This window comes from Ambystoma mexicanum, chromosome 7p, assembly GCF_040938575.1.
Source record: "Ambystoma mexicanum isolate Mex_15411 chromosome 7p, UKY_AmexF1_1, whole genome shotgun sequence".
NCBI classification, from domain to species: Eukaryota; Metazoa; Chordata; class Amphibia; order Caudata; family Ambystomatidae; genus Ambystoma; species Ambystoma mexicanum.
The window spans coordinates 863,254,148-863,270,324 of NC_090939.1; the positions used below are offsets into that span (position 1 = coordinate 863,254,148).

A 16,177-nucleotide genomic window follows, 5' to 3' on the forward strand; every position below is an offset into this window, starting at 1 on the left:
GATGAAAGAGTAGCACACGGTGCAGTAGCAGGTGTTATCTGAAGACAAGGCAGCGCTCTGTGCCGAGCCTTCTGAAAGCGGTCTGCTCATTTAGCCGCAGGACCAGTGAGAGACATGTGCTTCCCCCTGGGTCTGGGGGACGGAGCATGCAAGACATTTTGTGCCAGAACTCCGCTCCGTCTTGTTCTGGACCATTCCCTGCACTGAATGAAAGTGCTGTGCCACCTTGCATTGTACAATTGATAATGTCAGAAGCACCCACATCCAGGGTAAAGGGGGAGGAGCATGTAGTTGAAAGGTAGGGTGCCCAGTGTTATGCGCATTATCACCAATAATCGACACAGTAGTTGCAAAGAGTCAACCAACGGCACAGTAGCCCGTTACTTGACGATATAGTCGCCTGTTCAGCGACCCCCTTGTGCTCTTAATGTCAAGTGAATCCGTTTATTCTTTAGGACAAAGCAATCGTTCGGGTTAACCCATTGTGGGCGCATTTGGTTTTCGCCAAACCACAACCTGGGAGAAAAATATGAAATCGTGTTCACTGTGTCTGCGCCGCAGGGGACGTCAACCAACAGTCACGCCGGACCCGCCTCCAAAGGAAACGAACGTTGAATTGCAATATGCGAAGCAAGGGAGCCTAGGGGAGAGGCAGAGGAGGAAGTGCCGGCGCAGATGCTTGAACTTACCGGTCAACATTAATGCAAAAAAAAACCGCGGTATTCAGGTAGCTTTTCAGCAACTCTTGCTCGCAGTATTTTATTGGGTAAGAACTTTTTATGGGTTTTTTTGATGTTGTAAACAGCAATGCTGGATAAGATACTTAACGGTTATGCTCTTGTATGTAATTCTACTTACTACATCCCATTGTGTACTTTTTTTTTGGTTAAAAATAACTGCGCAGCGATGTTAAAGACTTACATCCTTGCATTTAGAGTGATAGACATTTTTGTTACTGGTAAATGCATTTTTGTTAGCAAAAAAATCAGTAATGGCCTTCTGTGAAATAAGTATACAATTTTGGATCGAAGGGCTCGTGCGCGGTTGCGTGGGTTGCGTGGGCTCTGTTACTTAGACCACAAGGGCTCTGATACTTTTTTTGTTGCAAATTCCTGTGAAACGTATCTTCCTGCACCATTTCAGTTTTCTGGGTCGTCAAAAAAGACACTTTGGTAGGTTTGTTTGGTGGTGCTGGTTAAGTGCTGTGCTGGCCATTTGGGAAAACTGCTTGCACCCCTGTACGTTTTCTCTTTTCCTTTCATATTGTAAAAATTGTTTAAAAAAAAGGAAAATACTACCTTGAAAGATATGGCATGTAAATTGAGCTAAAAGGTGGGAAGAGAATTGTTTGTGTTTGTTTTTTAGTCTCTTCTGTGAAAAAATTCTGTGCAGTTTTCTTCAGGAGGCCAAACACATTTTATTTAAATTTTATTGGTGAGAGCAAGGTTGGGCCAATTATTTTTTTTAAGTGAAATCTTGCTGTTTCCACTCCCCTCTAAACAGGGCCACATTTTGGTGCTCATGTGGTGGGTCCTTAATTTTGTACAAAAGGCTTTTGGCAAAAACAAGTGCTAGTGGGTAAGAAAAAAAAGGAGGAGTGAAGAGGGAGACGAAATGGGAGGGGGGTATATAAAGATGGGGGTGGATAACAGCCTACGAACAGCCCTGTTTCGTGGTCCGGGTGGAGCGGGCGACGGCCCGGGGCGCAGAGCTAAATGGGTCAGGAGGTGGGTGACGTTAGGGGCCCACCCAGAAAGCTGACTCTGATCTTACAGGACAAAAGGATAAGCAGCCTGCTGTGCCGGTGGGTGCTCCTGAGATGTCCAGCTGTCCGCTCTATGCCGCTCTATGCCGACTTCTGGATGACTGCAATGCGTTTCAAATATGCAAAGGAATGCATATTCCAAACGCAACGCGTGAGATGCTCGTGAGTCACACTGCCTGTGTCCCTCATTCGTTGTGCTGACAGCCTTTCAAGTGGGGCAATTTATAAGTGATGGCTCACCTAACAAGCCATCGTTTTTAAGTAGCATGTGCTGAACATTTCATTGTTGAGAGCTGGATATGGGGCATTTTTATTCATCAGGCCAGCACAAGTGTCAGTTGCCTAAACCTATGCTTTCTTCAAAGTTTTAAACTATTTTCTTTATTTTCATGTTTCTTTGTTTGACGCACAAAAACATTTTTTTTTAAAAAAAAAAATTACTTTTTAGTGACATATGGTGCATCCCTGGGTAGGTTAACTGTCATTTTCGTGGTTAAGTGTTCTAGTGGCTACTTTGGGACATTGACTAAATGCACCCGCTCAGCATCAAAGGTCTTTTAATTTTCTAAACAAGCCAACCACTGCCTAGCGCACACCAGATGGCACCTCAATGTCACTTGGCACCTTGATTAGCAAAAGTAGAGTTGATTCTGTGTCACCATGCAGACAATAGTCCATGGCAAATCAATGCAGTGATGTGTGCAGCAATGTTTTGTGCGCTGCACAAGCCACCAGCCCGTTGGTTAAGGGTGTCTATGTGGTGGTCCCTTATGTAACAGCACAAATGCCTGTTTTTGTCTGATGTGTCCAATGTCTATACAATAGCACACCGGAACCATTTGTGTATGTGGCTCTGACAAGCATGCCATACTGTGCCCACACTTAAACACATAAAGCAATCAATGAAATTGCCTCAAATTGTACATCCACTAGGCCAAACACCCTTTCTACACTGCCGCACCATGATTTTCACTAGCTGCAGGCCAGCACTAATAAGAGTTGAGGCCAGCTCTGTTAGGTAAAGCATGGGCCTGCTAGTTTTTGCAGAAATAACCCCCGAGGCCAGCGTAATAGTGAGGTGGTAGTGGCTTAGGCTCTGTGGACCCTTTACCGTGCATCAGAAGCCGGTTTTGTTTAAAATGCTTCATCAGCTTATTACTGGTCAGGTTAAAGGTTGTAAGAGGTACAATCCTTTCTGGGTAGCCTTTCTGTGCATTGTGTATTGGGTCTCTCTTCTACGGTATCCTGTCATGTCTATAGATATAATTCCCAAAAGATGTTTCTGTATTGGGGGCTGGGTATGCTCACACTGGGAACCGGCCCTTCTTCATCTAAAATTCTTCAGAAACAAGAAGCAAAAGAGCCCTTGTTACCCATTTGAGTAGCCGATGTTGCAGCCATGTTATACTGGCATCCACAAACTTAAGCTGTCTAAATGAGTATGTATGGTTACACTTTTTTAATGTTAGGGTGAGTGTTGTGAACAGGGATGTGAGCACCAAGCCATGTATCTGTTATGAATTTAGAGATTCACACACACAATCCTTTTATCAGACTTGCTTATCCAATATAGAGATCTCTGATCACTGTCATGGCACAGAAATGCTCTGTGATTTAATGCAAAGCATACAGGAACCCTCACTGGTACTATTTGTCTCCTTTCCCACTCTCATAGAGGTTGTTTTGAAAGAGTACAAAGAGAGCGTACCAGACTGTTCATCTTGGAATGATAACCTCCCATTAGCAAAAAATTCATTAGCTTAGTCTAGTATTGCCTCTTGCAAAATACAAGTGAGGTGGTATGAACAGAACAACTGCAACACAGGGCCAGGTCAGTGGGCCCTCAGACCCCGGTAGGCTGGTCACCCCACAGTGTGCCATTATGGACAGTTTGAAACTGCATTCAGGCAAGGCCTTCCCTAAGAGCAGGTGACAGAAAAAACGTTTACTTGGGCAGCTACAGCTGTGTTTTCACATTAGAATTCTTCTGTAAAATACTTGCATTACAATGCAATGAAACTAGCTTCATTTATATGGCAATTATTTATTCATATTGAGGAGGGGTTTTGTTGTACGACACAGAGATGTAGTTTGGGAGTGATGTGTGCCGGTCGTGGGTGGGGTAGGATGTATTCTGGTGTTTCGCCCTGGGCACCAAGTTGGCTAGCTACTGTCTTGCCTAAGACCAGGCATTATTGGAGGGTAGGAGAAGGAAAAGAATAGGAAGAAGAGGGAGGAGGCAACGCCCAGTGCAACTGAGTTGCTTTCCATTTATCATCCCAGCACTTATTTAGTAACAAACAATCCCTGTGACAGGGACTGCAGTTTCTTATTTAGGCGCTATTCATCTGTTTCATAATGTCAGTCCCCGGATTTTTGGAATTGTAGAAGGTTCCTTTCAGCTCTCAAGGCTGGAGGTAGGTTGTCCCAAATCTGTTATCTTTAGTTTCACTTCACAGAACAACCAGCCCCGGTGATAACCTTTGTTATTGAGGCTTTGACCACAGACATTGGATTGCACATGGGTTCCTTTGAACCCATTCAGTTGTAATGGGGGACTCTCATAGCCCTAACTCCCTGCTATGACATCATTGCAGTGACATCTGCAAGTCATATTCCACTGTAGTGACATCACACACCTGCTCACCTACCTTGCACACCTGGCCTAGAACACATGCTTGTCGGCAGACCCGCTTCTTGGCCAGGGCGAAGCTGGTGGCTGCCGTGGCGCAATTGCCCCAGGGGGCGCATTTGTCCCAGGAGGCGAAATTTCCCTGGGAGGTGAAACTTCACTCTTGGGTGCGATTGCCTTGGTGTGGGTGATTGCCGGTGGGCAACAGGTGCTGACTCTGCCTCTTCTGACGCATGTAACGTTACGCGAGTCAGAGAGGCTCTCTGAGCCTGGGCCACCATTTTTTGAAATGTCACACCAATATCCTTTGTGATGGATTCCGGAATCCGCCACTTCAGCCGTATTGATCAGTCCTCTAGTGCCATGATGTTCCTTTCAGATAGGCTGACCAGACGCCCCGGTTTTGCTGGGACAGTCCCGAAATTAGGCCCTCTCTCCGCCCGTCTCGCTTTTTGGATAAAGGGAATGTTACCAGTATTAAATGATTGAATATTGATGGTTGGCAACAATTATAAAGCAAGCAAACATAAGAATAATTAGCATTTTACATTGGAATTTTCTGACATCCCAGGCTGGGCTTGTACCCCCAACCTTTCTGTAGCCACCATATTACCAGTTTGAGCCACGCAGACTGACTGGGAAACCAAACAGATAGGTAAGAATGTTATGTTAATCCGAGCAAACGCTTAATGAGATGCTTACATTAAAAATCAAAACCGCACCGTTTATTTGCTGGATAGCAGTTCAGTCCTAGAAAAATGACGTGCACATAGGGGAAGAAGGGGGGCAGGAGGGTTTGCCATGGTAGTGCTTTTATGTTTGTGACCGTCCCGGTTTTTTATTTTGCAATTCTGGTCACCATCCTTCCAGATGAAGTAAGTGTATGCTTTATAAATAATAAAGTTTAAGAGAGGGGTGGGAAGGGCTCTGTGTTGGTTTGAAAGTGTGTTTAGATTCTACTGGGGAGAAGACATAACTGATTTAATTTGATGGTACACTATTTTAGCAGGGAGTCCCATAGATACCACCAAAGTGGAAGCTCTATCTTCTAAGGGGCAATTAGAACTAGCTTAAACAAGAGATAGATAGCTCATATCAACAGTTACACACATTAAACATCAACTGTTATTCATAACACATATAAGATTTAATCCAAATTTGACATATGTGAAACAATACACTTTTATCAAAAACAAGAGTGCACGACAATGGCTTATATAGTAACCATTGATACCTTATATATGTCCATAAAATGACAACTTTGATTTTGAGATGCCAATTATAGCCTCTCCTGCCATAATCAACTCGATCTTCGCCTAGCCAAGATTGCGGTGCCTATCACGGGTTTTTGAATTGTATTTTTATACAGTGTTTTATAAAGTGTTTTTGATAAAAGTGTATTTTATTTATATATGTCAAATTGGGATTCAATCTTATATGTGGTATGAATAACAGTTGATGTTTAACGGCATGGTCCAGTAAAAAATGTTATTGTCCTTACGGGTCGGCCATGTTTTTTTAAGCCTAAGTGGCTCGATTTTAGAAAACTTTCCTATGGACCTTACCCGAGTTTTCGTCCATTAAACGCACACGAAAACCGGCACCAGGGAGCCGCCATTTTGTGATAATCCTATCACTTGCCGCATCGCCCTGGCTGACCTGCTTCTGCGGCACTAAATCAATTCCCCTGCCCCTGAGCCTGACATTATCAAAACATTCATATTCGCCGCCTCTCTCTGTGGCGTTACTGTGCTACGTAGGCAAACGCCCCCAGTCGTCTTCTACGCGACTCCACACAGAACCCGGAAACCAACACAGACCATCTCACAACACAGCGCGCCACAATTCGGAATATGAAACTGTACTTTAAAATCAAACAGCAACACGGTACATTTGGTAAAGTACATTTATTTGACATTAAATGTTTAGAGAATATTCAGCAATTGCCATATGAACTCCGAAAGCCATTTATTTTCTTTTATCTGTATCCGCAAATCCGTCTATGTTTATATTGAGTCACGCGCTGTTCCTTTATGGTACACAGGGTGTTGGTTTTCGTTCAAAGAGGCACTTTTGTCGCACGTTGAACCGCAAGGCTGTTCCATCAAGTAGGTACTAGGCCAGCGTAAAGGTTGATATGTTGCTTCTAGCCACTAGTACAGCGTAAGGGCATGTGGGCCCTTGGCGATCGTCCCATAATATGGTTAACGTGCTCCAGTCGTTCACACAAAGCTGCAGGTGTCTATTGAAGAATCCGTCTGCCGGTGTCTCAAACCGATGACAGTAGCAGAATGGGATCAAATACCTGTTATGAAAACAAAAAAAATATTTTATTTATTACGGCCGATCAGAAACTATTTGCTTGCAAGGATAGTTCAATGGAGTATGTCGGCTCTAAAATCAATGCGAAAAGTAACAAAATAAATCGAGGCCAACACACAATGAGAAACGACAGTTAGTCTACATGTGTGTGGAATTATATGATATATGATATGGCATTTGTAACGCACCTATACACAAGTGTTTCAAGGCGCGACGAGGCAGGGGGGAACAAGGGCAGACAGACAACGATCCTACTAGGCCAGGTGTCTTTCAGATCGTGCAAGGGGAAGGGGAGAGGGGGCTAAAAGTGCTGTACATGTTTAGTAGAATACAAGATAAATAATAGGGCCAGCTGGTGGCAAGTGCAAGGTAAATGCCGGGAGAAGGGGCTGAAGGATACAGAGACAGTCCCGTAGTGCAGGTAGGCAGTGCAGGGAAAAGTGGCTGGGCCAAGGACCGAGATCGGTGAGACCTGTCGACCTGCATGCCCATGTGCCACTACGAACACGTTTTCCTTGCTTTTCCTAGCTCTTATTTCATTAATTTATTCATGCATCCATTCATTAATTCTTCATTCCGGTATAAAAGCGTCTAAAGATTTACTCACATTATATTTGAAATTTCCATTGTGTCTCTGTGTAATGCAGTCTGTAAATCCGACCGTGCTCTTGACAACGGTTTTTCGTATACTGAACTAAAATGAAACTCGGTCTAGTTTCTGAATTTTCTGCCTTATCGTCTCTTACGTTATTGCGCACCCCCTTCAAATGAAGTTCTTTCGGCATGGTCCCTGTCTCAAGGTCAAAAAACAATAGACCCTTATACTTCCAGTGCGGCTTGTGGGCCTCTTCTTGGCGCGAGCTGAAAATCAAAGCCGCTGTCCTTCGCATTCTTTATTTTCAACATCCCGTAGTAAAGGCATCTGTGAGAACTTGATGTTTAGAATCCCTCTATGTAGTGCGCCACAATGTGCAAATGCGAACTGGCTTCTCTCCCAAATGCCACGGCCCGTTTGGCGCGTTCTAAGGCCCCCAATTTTGTCCCCGTTGTATGCGAGCTTGAAGCCCCAAAGAATCATAACTATGGAGACATTTCATTTTTGGCGGAAGGTCAGGGAAAGTATAAAGTACCACAGGAGTTGAGTTAAAAGTGAGATTTATTGTTTGTTTGTTTGTTCGTTTTATTATTTGCAATACGCAAGCCTCCCCTCCGTTAACAGTGCACAACAGTGCGCAGCATTTACATTTACATGAGATGAGACATGAGAAAAATATATACATACACATATATGAGGTGAATAGAGAGAATTCAAAGATGACACCCAGCTTGTTCGCCACCCATGATGGTGAAGGTAGGGGTTAGGGTTACAGGTATACTGTACAATAATATTTATTTACAAAAAGACAATCGTATTGCAATTATTTAAACCGGGATTTGTACTTCACAATCAGCTGTGCTTCTGGTGGACATGGCACAGTTGCAATGTTCGGTGGCAATGGATCACTGCTCTGCACAGAAACGTCCAAAATTCCATATCTGTGCTTCTCTAACACAGCAACAATAAGGCCTTTCACAAAGTCGAACTGCATTTCATCATAGACTGGTTTGATCACCCATTGCTTACTTCGTTTTGAAAACACCTTAGTGTAGCGAGGCATCCTTACTTTACCCCTAGTCCTAGATTGTTCACGTCCGACATTGCTGTTATGGGCCAAGACCGCTAGTAGAGTGCGATGTTTCATGCCCCGAAAGCTAAAATGCAAGCGCTTTGGCCTGTACTTTAGGCACATATTGTGGAACACCTCCAAATCTCCTGTGTGACAGAATTCTGTCAGTCCCCACAAATCTCTTGATAGAGTTTTGTTGAAAACAATTTTCTCAATGGCTTTGTGTGTCGGTGAAGATGGAATCAACCACTTCTTCTTCCTTGCCTCCTCTGGGGACAAAGGGTCATTTTCACATTGGTGGAAATGTAGGTTTTCTGACCAGCGGTGAACGTTGGTACAGTGGTGCATCAGTGACTGCCATTTTTCAAGTAGTATTTCCACTGACCCTCCACAAGTTTTTGAGCTCCACCAAAAATGGTTGGTGATAGACTGGGACCACTGCAAAATACTTTCAAAACCTTTTTTTTTTTCTGCAGCCGAGATTTTCTTACTGATTGATTTAGCAAGATGCCATACGTCAAATTGATGATTAATAAGCGGGAACTGCCCTCTCATTGTCTTGGCAATTGAAACGTGTCTGTCCGTGGCTATGAGGTCGATGTGCATTCCCCTTGATTGTAGATATTCCACTGATTTTATAAATCCTAGTTTCTCCATGGCCACCGAGGATGTACATTGTGTTACCTGCACGACCACCGAACTCACAATTTTCTTACTATCCAGCTCCTGAAAGTGGTAGGTGCAGTACTTGGCAGAAAATCCAGGGCTGTCGCACTGTCCATCGCCGGCTAGCCTGAAACGTTTCCATTCGAATGTACTTGCTAGAGACAATTGTTCAATTTTCCAAGCATCACTAATGGCCGGAAACAGATAATCACGTTGGTATATGTAGTACAGCGATTTAGAAATGAAGTGGAGTCCTACAAACTGAAAGAAAGCCTCTAACTTTCTAAAACTCGAGCCACTAAAAAGTGATGCAGCTGCACACAGTAGATTGCCTGCTGGCATTTTCCCCAGCATCGTTTGTGCAGACCATGAGAACCTATGATTTAATTGACAGGCAGCATTTATTTTGACGTTACTGCCTTTTATTTGACGAGTTACATTAATCAATGGCTTCCCACATACTTTCCCTCTAACTGAATGCCCACATTTCAGCATACTTATAATTTCCATCAAACAAATGTCGAATACAATGTATTTGCTCTCTTTCATCAGACTGTCATCCTGCGTCAGCGTTGTTTAGGCCTGTGACTTTGCAGAGATTTCAACACATTGGAAAGTAATATTGCTGCTATCAAGTTCTGATGCGTCTATGGATGCTGCGGCTGGTTCATTCTCTGTCATTTCGACATCTGCTACTTCAACATTGATGGGAGAACACAACAATGTCGACATGTTTTTGGGTGGCAATTTTTTGGCGGGTGTAGATTGTGTGAATTGATCTGCAACTACTTCAGAGCTATCTTCAATACATTCAATATCATCTTCTTGTGGTGGTGCGGTCGCACTGTAGCAATGGTCCAATGCAACTTTGCTGTATTCTCCAAACACAGTTAATTCATGTTCTGGCCATTGGACATGAGCATCTCGAGCCTGAACACGCCTCGCCTCAATTAATAGTTCCTCCATGGTGTACATGGTCTGGCAAGCAACATCTCTCATTCGCTTCACTGTCTGTGTATGTATAGTTCTGACACCCACGGGTAACTAGAGGAGAGATTGTAAAAGGGATGTTCAGTTTAAACACAAGATAAAGTGTAGTCCAATTGACTGGAAAAAAACATAAAATAGTCCACAGCACAACATTTTTTTTAAAGTTATGAACTGTTTGTAACTAACCTTTTTTTGGTTTTTTTTCTTTGCAACTTTTTTGACTCGACCTTCAACATCTGCACGCTGTAGCTCCGATTCGTTTCCGCATGTCCTCCTTTCCTCTTGCGCTGCAACGACTATATTTTCTGTATCCGCATAGACAGCACGGAATGAGGCTCCATCGTCTCCCTGAAACATAGTACTTTCATTACTATGTATCAAAATATTGTTAGCATAAAACACACATGAGGACCAACACACAGGTACATCTCAATAGCCAAACACAATTTAAACATTGTGTGCAACAATCAAACGACAAGTATTCGACCTGTGATGATCTATTTCGATGGAACTGTCAGTATCCATACCTCTGGCTCTGCATGGACTGCCATGAATGGTTGTATTGGAGAGCAGGCATCAGCATCTCCCTGAAACACAGTACTTGCATTAATATGGTTTTCAATATTGGAAACATAACACACACTTGGGGTCGACGGCACAGGTACATATAAAGAGATAGCCACAAATGATGCATTGTCTAAAACAATCAAGGAAAATATAAATATGCAGATTTCATCGACTTATTTCTCCGATTCCTTTACATCTGCATCATCAAAATGGGATGTTGTGATTGTAGTGGAAGCTCCGTCGTCTCCCTGAAACACAGTACTTGCATTAGTATGGTTTTCAATATTGGAAACATAACACACACTTGGGGTCGAACGCACAGGTACATATAAAGAGATAACCACAAATGATGCATTGTCTAAAAGAATCAAGGAAAATCTAAATATGATCACATTTCATCGAGTTATTTCTCCGATTTATTTACATCTGCATCATCTAAATGGGATGTTGTGATTGTAGTGGAAGCTCTGTCGTCTCCCTGAAACACAGCACTTGCGTTAATAGGGAAGAAAGTATAGCAAATGGAATCACGTTATATGATCACGCATGATGGAGCTGTCAGTATCCATATCGCGTGCTGCTGAAGAATATCTATGAATGTTGCAAATGTAGTGCGCACTTCCGAAAGCTGTTGCGCCGATTCGTATACGCATGGTCCCGCTTCCACTTCCCCTGGAATTACTTGAATGTCAGGCTCCGCATCAAGTGCAGGGGTTGACGCTCCATCAACTGCCTGAAACATAGTACTTGCATTAGTGAGGATTACAATATTGAAAACATAACCCACACCTGGGGTCGACAGCACAGGTACATACCAACGGCTAACTACGAATGAAACATTGTGTAGAACAATCAAACGACAAGAATTCCAGCTCTGATGATGACGCTCGATGGAGCTGTCTGTATCCATACCTCCTGCTGGTGAAGAACATCTAGAAATGTGGTAGATGTGGCGGACGCTGCAGCATCTCCCTGAAAGACAGTACTTGCATTAGTATGGATAACACTAATTATAACTGAAAACAAACACCAGTGGACGATAACTAAGGTGTATATCAATTGGAAAGCACTAACCAAACATTCAGTAAAATAATTACACAATAGAATAAAACTATTACTTGACATGCATAAAACAAGTCTGTAGCAGATTAGCCTAGTAAGATTACCTGATACGCGCTAGAAGTGGTTGATAACTGCGACCACGTCAAGGATGTAGAATGTTCTTGCTTCAGATTCAAGGGATAGTCAAGAAGTTGTAAAGGTAAATTAATGATTGATAATGAAATGCCAATATTAAAAATAGCCATGTAAGGCGACAGAATACTTGAAAAATGCTCAATACAGCACAGTTCCCTGTTCCCATATATATACATTTCGTTTGTGGGTTATGAAATCGAAAAAGAATATATTGATAAATGTCATTATTCAAAAAGCTATACACTCATATCAATATCGAAATTATTACAAGGGATAGAACACCTACAATATCAATTAATCCATTCAGCTACCTACACACTACTGCAAGGCCTAAAGCTAAATCCGGACACTTGACTCACCAGTGGCGGAATGTGAACGAATAGAGTGGGAATAGCGTTTGCGAGCAATTTCTGTGTCGTTCGCCGTTTATTCTTCTTTGTTACCCAAGATGTGGTGTACATGTCCAAGGAAAAGTGCCGGCTGCAGATGCGGTATCGATCACCCCTCTTGTCCTGTAAGACTTGTTGGACTCTACTTTCCAGCTCATCAAGTGGATATCCGCAATGTCTGACCCATTCTCTTATTCGATCAACAGTTTTCGGGAATACATGCATTGTAGTGCCTTCAGATTTCGCATGGGTCTTCGAAGGGCAACCGCTAATCGAACAGGCAGGCATTGTTGATAAATCTGAAAAGTAAATATCGACATTATTATACAATCTTCATGAATAAAGATTTGATACAAAAGTAAATTAATCATACAATGATCAATGCAAGGTTTGTTTTGGTCGCAGGAACTATACCAGTTCATTATGTGCGGCTTAGTATTTGCATAAGTTGCAGAAATGTATAATTGATGTGACTGAAATTTAAACATGTGACTCGTCCCTTAGATGTTCTGTCTTGCACGAGAAGGAAACATGCTTACATTATAGACTGGATCCCCGAAGGATGCAATTCGATGACAATAGACAAAGATGAAAATAAATAGATCTATTGATAGCATAGTAATGGAAACTCAAGTCAATAGCAATGAGACCAATGAACATAGCACTATTGTGTACTCTACTCGCAAATAGATAGAAATTTAAAAATCTGCGAAATATGACTAGGATACATGGCCTTACCTTGACCAACAAACAGTTGGATTCAGCAAGCAGAGCAGTATGTTGCAGGAGAATAGGTGGGTGGCCACAGGTAGCACACTGATGGGTTTGCTCTAAGCGGTCACAGAAGTTCACGGATAGCACGACGACGAGCAGATTAGCGTAGATCTCAGTGGTTGCCAGGTAGCACGTTGAGGAGTTGACTTGCAAAGCGCAAAGATGTTCTCATGAGACATATCAAGTGGTTTATAAAGTATTAGAAACAGGGGTGTGTTTGTGAATGAATGACGTATGTATGTCGTGGATTTAGGGGGGCGGCCTGCTTCAAGGGGAGGCCTGGCTGGAGACAGGGGGTCTGAGGAGGCCATGTTACCGATGGCCCCTGGGCGTGGGATACCTTTTGAAGTGTACATGCTGTTTGGCACCTTGGCCGTTTGCGCCCGTGACAGCTCCCCAAGCCAGCGCTCATCCCCGGGTGCGAACCTCCTTTGATAGAGGGGGTTGGATGGATGGGCCTGGGGCGTGCAGATAAGGCACAGGAAGACTGCTGAATGGAGACACACTTATGTGGATTGCAGGGGGGCGGCCTGCTTCAAGGGGAGGCCTGGCTGGAGACACGGGGTCTGAGGAGGTCATGTGACCGATGGCCCCCTGGCGTGGGATACCTTTTGAAGTGTACATGTAGTTTGGCACCTTGGCCTTTCGCGCCTCTGACAGCGCGCATCCACTGGCGCGAACCGCCTTTGATAGAGGGTGGGTGGGATGGAGGGGCCTGGGGCATGCAGATAAGGCACAGGAAGACTGCTGAATGGAGACACACTTATGTGGATTGCAGGGGGGCGGCCTGATTCAAGGGGAGGCCTGGCTGGAGACACGGGGTCTGAGGAGGCCATGTGACCGATGGCCCCTTGGCGTGGGATACCTTTTGAAGTGTACATGCTGTTTGGCACCTTGGCCATTTGCGCCCGTGACAGCCCCCCAAGCCAGCGCTCATCCCCGGGTGCGAACTGCCTTTGATAGTATATCGTTGCTTATCAATAACAAATGCCTACATACCAGAGATTTTTGTGAGCACAGACCCACACTTCAATATTATAGTGGTCAAGACCCTTAACCTAAGGCCTGTATAATCCAATGGTAATTGTTAGTATAGATATATGTGTGACTTTTATAGAGACATAACCTACTGAAAGACTTTGAACAAGTGTTATTTAGTGCATGAATTATCGAGAATATGTTATGTTAGCTTAGATAGATAGTGACCACTCTGCTTCACAGCGACCAGACCTTCACCCATTCGGAGCACAGATGTCTGACGTCCATCCTTGAATGGAGACACACTTGATTCATTTAAAAAATCGAAACAACCGTTGTTAAAATATATGTGGTGTTTTATTTTGTATCTTATTTTCATGACACAAAAATACAAGACTTTAAAGATTATACAGGTCAGGTTGCAGCACAGCGAGAGAAAATCCCCTGTACTGACCGCTGTCACTCGGGAACGTTTCTCTTATGGCACGAACGGCACAGGCGGGTATCACTCTTCGAACACGGTGTCAAAGCCTCCCGTGGAGCCAGCATGTAAAGGAACGATAGGCCACCAGCCTGTACCACCTGTGAAAAGGAATGAAACAAACTGTTTTTAAATGACCAAGATAAGTTTAATAAACATTTGTTGTCAATGACAATTCTTGTAACTAATGGCATTCTGCACGGACAAATGCTATCTAGACAATGCACACTATTGAACGACTTTCATGCGTTACTATGATATGAATATATAATTTTGGATATAGTAGAAGAACATGAAATAGGAGTGGCATGACAAGCAGAGTATACTTATCCGTTACTCGGATTACGAGGACGAACAGTTGCGCGAAGTTCGTGCATAAGCACCATCATTATTCTCAACACGGCCCGTGTGAGGCAGGCTGCCCTGAAGTCTGGCAGCTCGGTGATGCATTGCGGTCGTGGCTCGCCTTCCGAAATGTAGGCCAGGCACCCGAGTTTTCTCGGCAGCAGCAGTTCTCATCCTCGGTTGGCATTAGCTCGCACTGATTGCATGTGCACCAGGTGGAGACGCCGTCCATGCGACTAGGCCCAGGCTCTTCATCTGTTGAATCGTCCTCCCAACTGCCGTCCGAATCCCCATCGTTTTCGCATGCTTCCCTTTCCAGTAGTTCCTCCTCGGTATACTCGGGCTCGTACATGTAGGGCATTATTGTAGCCATTGTGTGGTAAACAAAGTAAAATAATTTACAGAGATGGTACAGGTGTTCACACGGGCTACAAGCGGCGAAGGTAGCTGACTAGAGCACAGAAACGAGTCACAGAATACTCAAAGTAACACAGAGAGAGGAATGGAATCGAAAATCTGCTGCTGTGTGTTGGGAAACGGTCTGTTTATACTTATTGAGGAAAGAGGCGTCCTGCCATTTTCATGGCGACCCGTCATTAGCTGAGGCGCAGCGATTGTTGACACGAGACGTGCTTTGGCGTTGGGAAATGGGCGGTACGAGTCTGCTGATGACAGGCTCAGGGGCGGGGGAATTGATTTAGTGCCGCAGAAGCAGGTCAGCCAGGGCGATGCGGCAAGTGAAAGGATTATCACAAAATGGCGGCCTCTGGTGCCTGTTTTCGCGTGCGTTTAATGGACGAAAACTCGGGTAAGATCCATAGGAAAGTTTCTAAAATCGAGCCACTTAGGCTTAAAAAAACATGGCTGACCCGTAGGGACAGTAAAATGTTTTACTGGACCATGCCTTTAATGTTTGTAACTGTTGATATGAGCTATCTATCTGTTGTTTAAATTAATTTAATGGTAATCAGCACTTTTTCAAACTTCAGAGGCCGCTGCAAACTGTTTGTTAAGGGTGATGTTCTTTTGTGTCTTTGCAAAATCTTACTCCAGTCCCTTTCCATGCACTACCGCTGTGTCACAATAACAAAGGAGGCAGTATTTCTCCAGGACAAAGGGGAACATGGGGGTTATTATCTCAGTCCCTCCTGTAGACCTCCAGCGTTTCCCATATCCACCTTTCTGGATTTTTTTAATTCTTTTTTTTTAGTGTTACATGGGACTTAATTGCTACTTATAAGCTGGAACTGTTGCATTGCTGTACCGTTAGGAGGGCGATTGGTTGTGAGGAGGATCACACGGCTTGTGGGCGGGGTTTGGCTATTCACCCAAGCATTGTCTCTCCATTGCCGTGCTAATCCCTGCGACAATTCCCACCCACTACCTGCTCCTCCCGCAAAATAG

At 43.9% G+C, this 16,177-nt stretch overlaps 1 protein-coding gene across 3 annotated transcripts in view; it reads left to right on the forward strand.

Moving 5' to 3' along the window:
* The first annotated feature begins 577 nt into the window (after positions 1 to 577).
* Positions 578 to 16,177, forward strand: part of LOC138526384 (P2Y purinoceptor 8-like) — a 254,886-nt gene continuing 239,286 nt past the window's right edge. For 2 of the 3 annotated variants that reach the window (XM_069637060.1, XM_069637061.1), the window contains exon 1: positions 578 to 766. The gene's annotated coding sequence lies outside the window, so the exon portion shown is untranslated. The remainder of the gene's footprint in view (positions 767 to 16,177) is intronic. The other variant, XM_069637062.1, reaches the window with a different exon arrangement.